Here is a 15,722-nt window from a genome sequence, read left to right as displayed (position 1 = left end):
GGAAAGTACCTATTATTTAAGAGGAACACTTATGTTTAAAAGAGATTTGGTGAGAACAACTTTAAAGTTGCATTGTATAACAGCTAAAGGTGTGGAATTATGGAACGCCAGCAGTGACGAACTAAAAAATTGTAGTTCTTTACCTCAGTTTAAAAAAATGTATAAAGGCAAAATACTGATGGGATACCGTAGCATGCTGTGAGGTGTTTAAACTGCTTTTGTATTTATCTAAAGGAGGTGTATGTATGTATAAGTGTGTGTATGTATAATATCTATATGTATGTATATATATATATATATATATATATATATATATATATATATATATATATATATATATATATATATATATATATATATATGTATATCTTTAACATATCTGAAAGTGGACAAATCTTGACGGAATCAAGCAAACGTGGTTACAAGGGGTAGAGCTAGATAAGCCTAGGCTTCCTTCTACTCCCTTTTGAACAAATAAGATTTTTATGATAAAGTGAAAATTTATAACGCAATGTTTTTTTTTTCTTTTCTTTCTTCTCTATTGTATGGAGTTATTATTTTCAGTATTGTTTACTTTCTTTTCTTGTATTTCTTTAAATGTTCGAAATAAACAAAAAAAATAAAATAAGAGAAAAGGATCAGCAGACAAAACCAGTGAGGCAGAATATTGAGTCTTTTCTCGCGAGGAGTGCATTCAGACTTACAGCAATCCGACTACACTAAAAATCTGTTTTACACTCCTCGCTCTTTTTATTTGGAATGCCCTACCCACAGTGTGAGACGATTAGCCCTTAAGGGGGGGAAAAAGAGATTGTGGCTTCGTCTCGTAAGAAAAGAAACAAAAAGTAACGCACAAAGTGTTGCGTGCAGATATGGCTATATCAGCAAAACAGTTTAAGCGATATTCCGAGAGATAAAAGAGAAAGTGACGTTCTTTAAGGAAGATCAGAAGGTTCATGACGCATCGTTTGACGTGTTGTTTTCACGATCTGTTCTGGTGGACGCTGAGCTGTCAGCAGCATCTTGTTTGACACAACCGTCATCTCGCCCCTGACCCAGCCGTAATCCTTCTGTTCTGTTGTACAAGATAAGAATAAGCAAGGCAAAGCAGCAAGCATACTGAACAGTAACATTGTGAATAAGTACTCATTAGAGAACGCATGATAACATGTATATACAATTTTTCTAACAGAGGGTGTCAATGATGGTCCCCTGGACAGCAGTTAGATCAGCAGTCTTCCCCATACTTGTGATTTAGTTTACTGAACCAAGCTGAGTGTTTTTCAAGGCTCAGGAAACCCTTGCAGGTGTTTCGAGTTAATTAGACGAATCAAGTGATTAGTTGATTAGTTTTACTTTTTCATGATATTCTAATATTTTGAGATAGGATATTTGAGTTTTCTTAAGCTGTATGCCATAATCAGCAATATTAGAATAATAAAAGGCTTGCAATATTTCAGTTAATAGTAATGAATCCAGAATGTATGACATTTTTGTTTTTTTAATTGCATTACAGAAAATAAAGAAGTTTATCACAATATTCTAATTTTCTGACACAGTCCTGTATTGAAAACTTCTCAATTACTCAAATTTATTCTGTTTGCTCATGACACAAGCATCCTTGGTACAAATAAGAATTTGCAGCAACTTTTGAGCAATATTATTAGATTCTTATTTTCAGACAAATGCTAGAAATTCTTTGTTGTTGCCTGCTGCTGACAGTTTTGACTGTGCATCAACTCGTCGGATGAAGGCTCTGAGGATTTGACTGTGCATCAACTCGTCGGATGACGGCTCTGAGGAAGACTGGAGTGCGCAGGCGTAACTGTCAGCAGCAAGTAACAATGAAAAATTTCTAGCATTTGTCTGAAAATAAGAATCTAATAATAGCATTCAGAAGACATTATGAAACTAATCGAAATAAGCTTTTGAACAATATCACATCAGAATTCATCAAAATGAAATCTTGGTTCAATACAAATAAGTTACCATTAAACTTAAGCGAAACAAAATTCATTATATTCAGTAATAGGAAGATTGACAGCAAAGCAGCAGTGCAGATAGAGGGTGTTCGCATTGAAAGAGTACATGAAATCAAATTTCTTGGTCTGATAATAAACGGCAAAATCTGCTGGAGACCTCACAATAATATATCTGTACAAAAAGCATTTCAGTCTGTCAAACCTGCACTTTTTATTAAAGTGACCGGCTTCCCATCAAAGGGTTCGATAAGCTGGGGTGAAGGGACTCATCCGTCTCCGACCACCCGAGTTAAATTAATTCTAAAAGAATCAATATAATCTCTTTATGACGCCAATCCCTCTCAAGTCAAACGACGCTCGCGCTGAGTAACTAAAATTTGAAGCACGTCGTCAGAATAACCGCGCCATAATGATGGCTCCCTTCCGTTGTTTGAGGCTTTTGTTATGTTACGGATATTTTTAAATGTCTTTGTTAAGACCTCAGGGATTCGTTGATTTACTAGAGCGCACTCGCCCTAGTTGTGCCGAAGTAACTATTTATGTCTGCTCTACTTTGTTGCCGAAGTAGCGAGCCTACTTGTCTTTATTCAATGAAGGATCGAATTAATGGAAGTATGACAATAATAGTTTTTGAGAAGAAATTTGATACATTAATCATTAATTCTAAAACTATATATAAACTCTTAACTGTTGAAATGCTTCAACCAACTCGATTGTTTAAACGAATCATATTTCTTTTAAAACAAATGAAATATTTAAATGAATTATAATTATCCTTCAAATAATTTTTGAAGGCAATTTAATGCGTCAATTGTTTGAGTTAGACTGAGACGCGGCCCGACAAATACAGGACGGGCCCGCGACCAACGAACAATTAAATGGATTTGAATCCAACACTAATCCGACTACTCTACTTTAAACACCCTCGTTAATTTTATTTATCACGGTCCGATTTTATACCATAATAATTACCTGTAACCGAATCAAATTTTTAGATCAAAAACAAACCATCGATTGCATATACCATACAAATTAGCGCACAACGAATTAAATGAAGAAATCACTTCACTGGTTTCTTTTATATCAAACAAATTGTTTTAGGTTATTCACCTGACATGTTTCGGCGGTCTCTTCCGCTTTCATCAGAGTGTCACAGATGTGATAGTGACGCGTCTTTATCAGCTCATGGATGAAGGCGCGGCTCACCTGTCAAATCTGACAGCCCTCTGCTGTCCATTCACCTCTCCAGAATGCTGTTCCAGGTTGTAGAGAGCATATAGGCTCCCTCATCCCTGTTGATGGTTCTCGGGCCCCGCTTGCGGATCTCAATGGCCTCCCTGATCCAACGCTGATGTTTATTTTCTTCAGTGCGGATGACTCTGGCCTTTTCCCAGTCCATGATGTGGTTTTCTCTTTTACAGTGATCGGTTATGGCTGACTTGTAGCGCTCCTGTTCTGCTTGTAGTTTTATTGCTCTTGTTTGTCTTGTTGCCGTCTCCTTCTCACACTCCTTCTTGTGTTCTATTTTTCTTGTGATGAAGTTCCTCCCTGTCTCTCCAATGTATGATTTATTGCATGATTTGCATGGAATTTCGTATATGGAATTGCATTTGTTTTCCGGGTTGACTTTGTCTTTTGGGTGGACCAGTATTTGACGGAGTGTTGTATGTGGTTTGATAGGTGTGGTTATGTTGTGTTTATTCATGGCTCTTTTGATGCGTTCCGTAATTCCTCTCACATACGGCAAAATCACCATTCCGCTGGGGTCTTGTTTCCGTGTTTGTTTCTTTCTTTTCCCCTGTGTTTTGTATCCTTTGTTTTTTACCTGTTCTGCACCTTTGGTTATTGCCCATTGTGGATACTGACATTTTTTAAGTGCCTGTTGTATGTATTGTTCTTCCTGTGCTACGTCCTCCGGATCCGTGATTATTGTTGTGCGTTCGTATAGTGTTCTGACAACTGACAGTTTATGTATAGTGGGATGTTCTGATGTCCAGAGGAGGTATTGGTCGGTGTGTGTGGGTTTTCTGTGTACTTTTATTTTTATGTCTCCGTTGTCTGTATGGTGTATGTTGATGTCTAGAAAGGCTATGGCTTGGTCTGTTTCTTCTTCATGGGTGAATTTAATGTTACCGGTGGTGTCTATGGTGTTGAGATGGTCTGTGAGGTGTTGTGTATGTCCTGTTTTTGTTTTTTCTAGAATGTCATCGACGTAGCGTCTCCATAGGTGGGTTTGTATGTGTCCGGAGCTGTTAAGAGTGCCTTTTGTTCCAAATCTTCCATAAAAAAATTGCACATGATGGCAGAAAGAGGGTCTGCCATGGGGAATCCCTCTTTTTGCCTGTAAATTGTGTTTCTGTATTGAAAGTATGTGGAGGTGGCGATGAAGTGGAGTAGTTGGGTGATGTCCTGTGCTGTTAGGTTTGTGCGTTTCTTAAGTGTCCTGTCTGCTGATAGTCTGTCATGTACTATGTGTATGGTGGCATGTGTGGGTGTTTTTGTGAAGAGTGAAATGACGTCGTGTGATATGAGCATTTCATCTTTCTGTACCTTTACGTGTGTGAGTTCTGTAGCGAGTTGTTTCGAGTTTTTGCAGTGTCGATCCGTGAGTCCTAGTAGTGGTTTTATTATTTCTGTGAGTGCTTTTGAAAGGTTGTATGTGACTGACCCTATGCTGTCTACGATGGGGCGGAGAGGTGTACCTGGTTTATGAATTTTTGGTGTGCCATAAATTCTGGGGATGATGTTTGCTGTGGGTATTAAGTGATTGTATGCCTGTTTGTTTATTTTATTTTCAATGAGTAGTGGTTTGAGTAATGCTTTGAGTTTGTTTTTCTTGTCTTCTGTTGGGTCTTTTTGTACTACTTCGTAAGTGTCATCCTGTAGTAACTGTTGCATTGATTCTTCGTAAGTGTCTGTGTCCATAATTACTGTTGTTCTACCTTTGTCCGCTGGGAGGATTGTAATGTCTTTATTTTTTGCTAGTGTGATCATTGCGTTTATTTCCTGTTTTGTAATGTTACTGGGTGGTGATTTAGCCGTTTTTAAAATACCTACAACTTCATTGCGTAGTGCTGCTTTTTGTCCCGGGTTATGTATTTTTTCGCATGCTGTTTCAAACCGCCGAAACATGTCAGGTGAATAACCTAAAACAATTTGTTTGATATAAAAGAAACCAGTGAAGTGATTAAATAAGGAAAAACAAAATGAACTTAGTACAATTAAATGAAGAAATGCCACATGTATTGAAAAAGTATGAAATAGAATTACAAATCTTAATTCTTCCAACAATTTGAGCAATTTCACCCGTGCAAATAAAATCATTTAGTCACGGAGTCCTTTTGATTATAAAACATAAATCAGTAAAGTAGGAAAAGGTAGCTACCAGTTGTATGCTAATTTTGGTAGAAATAAAGTCGAGTGATCAGTTCGCTTTTATTTCTAAAATTCAAATTTAAGAAATAGGTTGGCCTTGAGAGGACCGGCGCTCGCCCGACGGCTGTCTTCTCCCTGGCGTAAACACGGAAAAAGCTGTTCCCCTCACCTCGTTCCTTATGAAATGTCGTCAAATCCAATTCTTTGAGTAAATCCAAGTTAATCCAAGCAAGCGATCTTGCGTCTCACACTAAGATTCCTGAGGCTGAAAAAAGTCTTGGAACTCTTGCGGGCTTCTTCACGTATTAATGCTCTTTGGGGGAGCCACCGCAGGCAACCACGGGCTTTTTTATAGGCCTCTCTGCCCCCCACCCCCCCCTCCCCCCTTTACTGGCATCTGTACTTTGCATAGCATAGGATTGCACAATCTCAGTTGATCTCTGAGGATTGCGCAATCCCCTTTTACCTCTCAACTGTGAACCACTGCTGGTTCAGCGTCTCACCCTATTGCACAATCCGGGTCTCTCCCAGATTAACCTTAGCAAGACTGCTGCCCCTTGGCAGCTGTTTCCGCTTTTTCATTTTTCCCACGAACTATTTTCCACCAAAAATACAGCCAACACCCTGGTGAGCCTCCCCCTTCCTTTTTAAATCCTTCACAACACTTGTCATGAAAATAAAACTTCAACGTTACATGTCAATAAAACATAAAATCATGAATCCTTGACTATACTGATTGAAACATCTCAAGACATTTGAATTAATCTTTTTTGAATATGTCTTACTGATTAACACATGTCAGAACATGTGAATTAACCTTTTGAATATTACTGATTAACATATGTCAAAACATTTGAATCAACCTTTTTGAATATTTCTTACTGATTAACATATGTCAAAACATTTCAATCAACCTTTTGAATATTTCTTACTGATTAACATATGTCAAAACATTTGAATCGACCTTTTGAATATTTCTCAACACGCCACCGTATTCTAATGGTAGTGGGCACCTTGGTCCAATTATGTGATAATATTGCTTTAAGCTGTTACTAAATATATGTAGCCAAGCAAAGAAATAAAATAAAGAATCCAAACATTTGTCCTCCCATGTGTGACCCAAAACCGACCCCGTGCTATTCTGTTTATCCATATTTTTGCTAGTTCAGCTTGTTTTGCTCGACTGCCCCTTCTGGTCTCATGTGAAGATTTCGCACCATCCCTTGGAAAAATTTGGAATTTCAGCAATGCCAATTTACCCAAAAACTCTCTATTCACATTTTGCACCATCTGCTGCTAAAATTTGGAATTTCAGCTATGCCAAGTTATTCCTGGGAAAAATCCAATACTCACTTTTTGCACCATCTGTATTCCACATCCACCATGTTACTTGACAAGTCATAGCTAAAATACAACACTATTTAAACAGAAAATCACTCCTCACTCTGTTTTATTCCCTGGTTTCATCGGAATTAATTTATTGCATAGAGGTCTGGGGCAACACATTCAAATGTTCATTAGAGCCATTATTCAGCCTTCAAAAAAGAGCCATAAGATTCATCAATAAAGTCGGTTACATTGAACATACCAATCCATTATTCATAAAGTCAAAAGTAATCAAATTGCAAGGTACCATAGATTTAATGACAACACAATTCATGTATAAAGCCAGGAATAATTCATCGCCAAAACAACTACATATTTCATGGTTTCAAGGTTTCATGATAGAAGAGGAGGTTATGAATTGAGAGCCATTAAACTTCAGAGTGTCAGGCTGGGAACAAGGCGGAAGACTCGGATGCAGAGTCGTTTCTTTCTCTGATTTATTCCAGCACACACACTGATCAAAAGTACAACTCAAAACGCCTCTTGCGAGGGAAAACACGTGGCAAAAAGTACAAACAAAAAGCGTCGCACTGGGGCGAGACAAAAAGGCTATGGGGATCACAGCACTAACAAAAAGCGTCGCTCGGTGGCGAGACAAAAAGGCTATGGGGATCAAGGCACTAACAAAAAGCGTCGCTCTGTGGCGAGACAAAAAGGAGGAGTCTTACTGAGAACTTGGACGTCAAAGAATCGCTGGTGGTCGGGACGAGGCAAGACACACTGGCACAAGACAAGGGGAAGACACGGACTAAATACACACAAAAGGGCGGGGACACAGACACTACACAGGTGCACACAATCGGGATCAGGGAAGACAAGACAACCAAACACCGAGGAAGGAAACACGAACTGAAACGGAAGGGATGACAAAATAAAACAGGAAGTTACGACACCAACGAGACAGAAAACCGGAAAAATAAACGCGACCGCATGACATAACCCCCCCCCCCCTAGGGCCGGATCCCAGACGGCCCAGGAGCCTCAGGGTGAGCTGCATAAAAGTCCTCAAACAGTCCCGGGTCCAAAATATAACTAGGCGGCACCCATTGCCGCTCCTCCGGCCCATAACCCTCCCAGTCCACCAGGTACTGCCAGCCCCGGCCTCTTCTGCGCACGTCCAATAGTTCTTTCACGGTGTAGGCCGTCCCACCTCCCACAGTCCGCGGAGGCGGGGGCGGCGCAGGATCTGGCACCAATGGACTGTCCACAACCGGCTTGACCTTCCCGACGTGAAAGGTGGGGTGGACTGCAAGGGACCTGGGCAAGCGGAGACGCACCGCGGCCGGGTGCACGACCTTGGCGATGGGGAACGGACCCACGAAGCGAGGCGCCAGTTTCCTGGAGTCCCCCCAGTGGGGGAGATCCTTGGCGGACAGCCAGACACGTTGACCTCGCTGGTACACGGGCGCCGGACGTCTCCTCCGGTCAGCCATCCGCTTGACCCGGTCCCCCTGTCAGACCAGCGTGGCCCGTGCCGCCGACCAGACGCGACGACAGCGGCGCACCAAGGCGTGGGCCGAGATCACCGTCACCTCCGGCTCACTGTCAGGGAAGACTGGGGGCTGGTAGCCATACACACACTTGAATGGGGACATACCTGTAGCCGTGGTGGGCAGGGAGTTGTGGGCATACTCCACCCAGGTGAGGTTCTTGCTCCACGAGGAGGGGTTCTGGGAGACCAGGCAGCGGAGACTTGTCTCCAACTGCTGGTTGATGCGTTCCGTCTGCCCGTTTGCCTCCGGATGATAGCCTGACGTGAGACTCACGGTTGCCCCTATGAGCCTGCAAAACTCCCTCCAAAACCTGGATATGAATTGGGGCCCCCTATCGGAAACAATGTCTTTCAGGAACCCATGAACCCGGAATATGTGGTCCATCATCACTGTGGCCGTTCGTTTAGCGGACGGGAGCTTGGGCAAGGCGATAAAGTGAGCCATCTTTGAGAATCTGTCTACCACCGTGAGTATGGTGGTTCGCCCATGCGAGGCCGGAAGCCCGGTGACGAAGTCCATGGATATCTCTGCCCACGGACGCGAAGGAATGGGTAGGGGATGCAGCAACCCCATACGGGCGCCGTGGGAGTTCTTATTCCGGGCGCAGACGGGACAGGCTGCAACGTATTCTTTGAAGTCTGCCCTCATGGAGGGCCACCAGAATCGCTGCTGGATGACAAACAGGGTTCTGCGCATGCCCGGATGACAGGAGAGTCTGGAGGTGTGAGCCCAATGGACGACTTGGGATCGTAATTGATCGGGGACAAAAAGTCTGTTCTCCGGGCAACTACTAGGGGGCTTGTTACAATTGGCCCGCTGTACCCGGCCTTCGATTGGCCAGGTCACTGCTCTCACCAGGCAATGAGGAGGCAGAATGGATTCGGGCTTCTTAATTTCTGGATCTGAGTTGTAGACACGGGAGAGGGCGTCAGGCTTGGTGTTTTTGGTTCCCGGTCTGTAAGACAGAGAAAAGTTAAAACGATTGAAAAAAAGTGACCAGCGGGCTTGGCGGGAATTCAATCTCTTAGCTGACTTTATGTATTCTAAATTATTATGGTCTGTCCAGACCAAAAAAGGCTGCTGTGCTCCCTCCAACCAATGTCTCCATTCTTCCAATGCCAGTTTTACTGCCAACAGTTCGCGATCTCCCACATCGTAATTCTGTTCGGCGGGCGTCAGCCGTCGAGACAGGAACGCGCACAGATGGAGCTTGATGTCGCTCTTGGCTCTCTGTGATAGAATGGCCCCTACTCCTCGATTGGAGGCGTCCACCTCCACCACAAACTGTCGTGACGGGTCGGGAAGCGTGAGGATGGGAGCGGTGCTGAAGCGGTTCTTCAGCTCCTGGAAGGCCGCCTCCGCCGACCAGCGGAAGGGAACCTTAGGAGACGTGAGCGCGTGCAAGGGAGCCGCCGTGGCACTGAAGCCCTTGATGAACCGCCGATAAAAATTGGCAAAGCCCAGGAATTGCTGCACCTTTCTGCGTGAGTCAGGGGTAGGCCATTCCCTTACCGCGCTAACTTTCGCCGGGTCCATCTCAACTTTGCCCGGGGCTACGATGAAACCGAGAAAAGATACGGTGTTCTTGTGGAATTCACTTTTCTCGGCCTTTACGTACAGTTGGTGTGCAACGAGTCGTCGCAGCACCGTCTCGACGTGAAACCTATGGGTCTTCAGATCCGGGGAATAAATCAAAATATCATCCAAATATACGTACACAAAACGGTCCAAACAGTCTCTCAAAACATCATTTATCATGGCCTGAAACACAGCGGGAGCATTGGTGAGGCCAAATGGCATGACTAGGTATTCAAAGTGTCCTCGATGGGTGTTGAACCCTGTCTTCCATTCGTCCCCTTCTCGGATGCGCACTAGATGGTATGCGTTGCGCAGATCTAACTTTGTGAACACCCGGGCTTGCTGTAATTGGTCGAACACGGTCGACATCAGTGGGAGCGGATACCGGTTCTTGATTGTGATCTGATTGAGGGGACTATAGTCAATACAGGGACGTAGGGTGCCGTCCTTCTTGCCCACGAAAAAGAACCCCGCCCCCGCAGGCGACGATGATGGTCGAATCAGTCCTGCTTGCAGGGAGGAGTCTATATATTCGTTCAAGGCTTGCTTTTCAGGTCCCGAAAGAGAATAAAGCCTCCCCTTGGGTATAGTTGAACCCGGCAGGAGTTCAATGGCGCAATCATACGGACGGTGGGGAGGTAGGGAGGTAGCCTTGGCCTTGCTGAATACCTCGGCCCATTGGTGGTAACACGCAGGGACCCCGGTTATGTCTGGGGTTTGCGCGTCTAGAGCAGGAGGCACAGCGCGCCGGTTAGACTTGATACAGGAATCATGACAGTCGGGCCCCCATCCCGTTATTTCCCCTGATCCCCAGTCTATAGCGGGGTTGTGGCGTTGAAGCCATGGATACCCGAGAATGAGAGGGTTCATTGGAGAGGTCACGACATGTAGCCGTATATTCTCCTGGTGGGGCCCAATCGACAACGAAACAGGTTCTGTTATGTGAGTTACCTCAAAAAGTGCCTGTCCATTGAGTGCCTTAGCTTTCACGGGAGTGTTCAGCAGGTCAGTCTTTACCCCCCATCGGCGAGCAAATGCCCAGTCTATCAAGCTTTCATCCGCTCCTGAGTCTATTAGCACTTCAAGTTCTATTTCTTTTCCCAGCTGTGTAATCCTGCCCTTGGGGAGCACTCGCCCCGGGGACAGAGCCGCAGAGAAGGCGCTTACCTTCAGGGTCCTCCTCACCGGACAAGAGAGAAGGAGGTGTCCGAGCTCACCGCAGTAGTAGCATCTTCCTTCCCGGCGTCGCCGTAACTTCTCCTCCTCTGTTAACTTAGCTCTGCCCAACTGCATCGGTTCTGGCTCCTGGCGCTGCCGATCCCCGTCCGGCCTGGAGTGGTTAGCGTCTAGGACGGAAGGACCGGCTACTGGGACGAAGGCGGGGACGTTCCTGCTTCGGTGCTTCCTCCACTCTTGCAGCCGGTTGTCTGTGCGGATAGCCAGAGCGATGAGGGCGTCGAGGTCGGTGGGAAGATCTAGGGGGATTAGCTGATCCTGTATGGATCCAGAGAGGCCCCGGAGGAAGATGTCATACAGTGCCGTCGCGTTCCAACCGCACTCCGCGGCCAGCGTGCGGAATCGGATGGCGTAGTCTCCGACGGTCTCTTGTCCCTGGACTATCTGACAGAGTTGGCGAGCCTTTTCTCGGTCAGCGGAGATTGGGTCGAACACCGTTCGCAGAGCCTCGATAAAAGCGGGGAGAGAGCGACAGGAGATGGAATCCCTGGCCCATTCCGCGGTGGCCCACGTGCGGGCCCTTCCCGTCAGGTATGATACCATGTAGGCCACCTTGGAGCGCTCGGTGGGGAAATCTGCTGGGGACCTCTCAAAGTGCATCTCGCATTCAGTAATAAAGGCCCGGCTAAGGCCGGGTTCACCGGAGTAGCGCTCTGGAGGAGCCAGTCTGGCACCGCCGGTCATGGGAGCTATTGCAAGGGGAGTAACTGGGGAAGCAGCGGGTGTACTGGAGGTCGCTGCTGGTCCCGCGTTTAAGAGCGAGAGCACGTCCTGCATTTGCTGACCCAGCTTTGCTACTTGGGTGGCGACCGCTCCTCTGAAGTCTTCTTGACTCTTAGCGAGTCCTCGGATTTCTTCACCCAAGTCGCCCACTTGCCTCTGGTGCTGGGCGAGCTGTGAGGCATGGGAGCGCACTGCGGCGCACAGGTGCTCCGACTCTGCCGAGTCCATGTCTGGCCAGTGTGTACTGTCAGGCTGGGAACAAGGCGGAGGACTCGGATGCAGAGTCGTTTCTTTCTCTGATTTATTCCAGCACACACACTGATCAAAAGTACAACTCAAAACGCCTCTTGCGAGGGAAAACACGTGGCAAAAAGTACAAACAAAAAGCGTCGCACTGGGGCGAGACAAAAAGGCTATGGGGATCACGGCACTAACAAAAAGCGTCGCTCGGTGGCGAGACAAAAAGGCTATGGGGATCAAGGCACTAACAAAAAGCGTCGCTCTGTGACGAGACAAAAAGGAGGAGTCTTACTGAGAACTCGGACGTCAAAGAATCGCTGGTGGTCGGGACGAGGCAAGACACACTGGCACAAGACAAGGGGAAGACACGGACTAAATACACACAAAAGGGCGGGGACACAGGTGCTGACAATTAGTGTCAACTACACAGGTGCACACAATCGGGATCAGGGAAGACAAGACAACCAAACACCGAGGAAGGAAACACGAACTGAAACGGAAGGGATGACAAAATAAAACAGGAAGTAAAGTTACGACACCGACGAGACAGAAAACCGGAAAAATAAACGCGACCGCATGACACAGAGTACAAAATTGCCGGACCACAATCAAAAAACACTGCATAACAATTTACGGAGTGAAGCTATGGTACAGCCTTAGCACGGAAATGAAACAATGCACAGCCATCAACCAATTTAAAAATAAATACAAAGTATCGATGTGGGCCAAATACAGGGAAGAGGGTATGGGTATTGTAAAACAGTCCTACCTGTGTTATTATATAAATAAGGTATTGATTATAATGTATTGATGATTATATCATTGATTATTATTGATTATTTTGATTATTGCATATTAGTACATATGTGTCTATTGTTCTGATTATTGTGCATATTACATAAGTATAATAATGTGTGTGGCATATAATTATGGTATATTAGTACTGTCACGCACCGGTGTCGTCCAGCCACGCCCCCTTGCCACCGCGATCGCTGTCACCTGTCACGGGCTGATTGGGAGCGCTATATTAGCGCGGCCAGCACAACAATTCATGTCAGCTTGTCTCGTTATGTCTGCGCGCACACTGGTCCCTTCCACAGCTGCTCTACTTAGAGATCACCCGTCTGCCACGTCCAGTCCTCGCCAGTGCGAAGCCCAGCCGACAGCTCCTTCACCTGGCTTGCCATCCGGCTAACCACCCCCGACAAGCGCAGTCTCGCCCGATCGCCTCTTCAGCTCCCCAGCGTTCCCCTCTCCCTCCACAATAAAGACTGTTACACTTGGATTTGGCTGTACTGTCCGATCCCTCACAAGTACATAGGTATAGAAATATGTATGGTACATGATTATTATATATTATTACATAAGTATGGTAATGTGTACTGCAGTGGTCACCAACACGGTGCCCGCGGGCACCAGGTCGCCCGTGAGGACCGCATGAGTCGCCCGCAGGACTGTTCTAAAATTAGCTCAAATAGCGGCATTTGTCAGCGAGCTGCATCTATTTATTTTGCAGTCAAACCTCGGTTTTCTAACGTCCCGGTTCTCGAACAAATTGGAATTCGAACAAAAAATTCGAGAATTCTTTTGTTTCGGTTGTCGAACAAAATTTGGAGGTCGAACCTCGCGAGATGAGGCGGGAGGACCCGAAAAAACCCGACCGCGCGGCCCGGATGCCGACTGACTCCGTTGTTATTGTATTTTCGTTACTTGCCTCACCAACCCCAACCCTCACCGCACGTCACTGCCCTAATCATACCTCCAAAGAAAGCAAGTGGGAGCAGTAAAGACATCCTAAAACACAAAGACGCTCTTAAAGCAATGCGACAGTGAGCGCCCGGCGCGCTGCGGTAGCGCGATCGGACCAAATTGAGCTCCCTGCGCACTGAGCTTCACTTAAATTTTGGAAAGTACATCCGGACTTTAAAAATATTTTCTAAATTTTAGCGACCGCTCTGTTACAATAATGCGACCAGCGCGGTGCAGTTGCGTGGTCGGTGACGCGACACTGTTGCGCGTTCGGCCGTGCGCTGCAGTTGCTGTAAGGGATCGGACAGTACAGCCAAGACTTTATTGTGGAAGGGGATGTTGGGGGTGGCTGGCGCTGGGGTGGCTGGCGCTGGAGCGGCGATCTGGCTGGGGTGGACAAGCAGTTCTGTGGATTCGAATTGTAAGTCAGATTCTCAGGGACAGATGAGCGAAGCATCACGGGACAGACTAACACTCGGGTCTGCGCTGGCGGCGCTGATATAGCGCTGTCCATGAACCCGTGGCAGGTGACGGCGATTCCACTGACAGGGGGGCGTGGTCCTGTCGCAGGTGCCACCAGCACGTGACAGTTGCGTGATCGGACAAAATTAAGCTCCCTGCGCACTTAAGTCCACTTAAATTTTGGAAAGTACATCAGGACTTTAAAAATATTTTCAAAATTTCAGCGACGGCTCTGTCATAATAATGCGACCAGCGCGGTGCAGTTGCGCGGTATGCGACGCGCTGCGGTTGCACGTTCAGCGGTGCGCTGCAGTTGTGCGATCGGACAAATACGCGCAAATGAAAAAATGCTTAAACAAGTTTTTTGTCTTGAAACGGATTATTTGTAATATGAAAAATAGATTCGGAATTCGACCGAATTGCTTCTCGAACCGCCTTCTGGAACGGATTGTGGTCAAAAACCAAGGTTTGACTGTATTTTTGCTATTCTTGTTAAAATCACACTTACATGCGAATTGGAAAATGACAATAATAACACATAGCGAAAGCCAAATTGAGCAAATTGGCTATTTCAGAAGTGTGTGTGTCACGTCTCGTCCCCAACTGCTCCACTATGTCTCTGTTTTGGTTTCTGTCTGTGTGCTCGCCCCTCCCCTCCTGTGTGCCCATGATCAGTGTGATTATTCCCACCTGCCTCTCGTTACCTGTCGTGTATATAAGTCCTGTCTGCCCCTCACTCCCGGTCGGATCATTGGTTGTGGTTGTTTGGTGTTGGATTTATGTTGTGTGTTCATGTCATGATGTCTTTTTGGTTCCTGTCGTTGGTAATGTCACCCTGTCTTTTTGTTTCACGTCTTTTTGGTCAGTCTCGTTGTTAGGTTTTGTTAAGTCATGTCAGTTGCCGAGTCTGTTAGTTTGCGTTGTTCAATAAACCCTGGTCCAAGCTGCACTTGGTCGTCCTGCTCCATGCTCCACCGTGACAGTGTGTCAAACTGGTAGCCCTTTGCCTTAATCAGTACCCAGGAAGTAGCTCTCGGTTTAAGAAAGGTTGGTGACCCCTGGTGTACTGTATATAATTATGGTATATCCATCCATCCATTTTCTGAACCGCTTAGTCCCCACGGGGGTCGCGGGCGTGCTGGAGCCTATCCCAGCCGTCATCGGGCAGTAGGCGGGGGACACCCTGAACTGGTTGCCAGCCAATCGCAGGGCACACAGAGACAGACAACCAAGCGCACTCACACTCACACCTAGGGACAATTTGGAGTCTTCAATCGGCCTACCAAGCATGTTTTTGGAATGTGGGAGGAAACCGGAGTGCCCGGAGAAAACCCACGCGGGCCCGGGGAGAACATGCAAACTCCACACAGGGAGGGCCGGAGGTGGAATCGAACCCGCACCCTCCTAACTGTGAGGCGGACGTGCTACCCAGTGCGCCACCGAGCCGCCATTATGGTATATATATCTGTAAATATAAATGAGAGTAGTCAAATGTAGT

General features: G+C 46.1%; 1 long non-coding RNA gene across 1 annotated transcript; it reads right to left on the bottom strand.

Annotated features, from left to right (window-relative positions):
* Positions 1-667: 667 nt before the first annotated feature.
* Positions 668-5,752, bottom strand: LOC137840066 (uncharacterized). Its single transcript, XR_011086484.1, has 2 exons — positions 5,527-5,752; positions 668-1,075 (listed from the first exon to the last, which is right to left on the bottom strand). It is a non-coding gene; the product is annotated as an uncharacterized lncRNA (long non-coding RNA).
* Between the last annotated feature and the right edge of the window lie 9,970 nt (positions 5,753-15,722).

Source organism: Syngnathus scovelli, chromosome 2, assembly GCF_024217435.2.
Source record: "Syngnathus scovelli strain Florida chromosome 2, RoL_Ssco_1.2, whole genome shotgun sequence".
Lineage (NCBI taxonomy): Eukaryota > Metazoa > Chordata > Actinopteri > Syngnathiformes > Syngnathidae > Syngnathus > Syngnathus scovelli.
The sequence above is the reverse complement of the archived record's forward strand: the minus strand, read 5'-3'. Positions and strand labels throughout refer to the sequence as shown.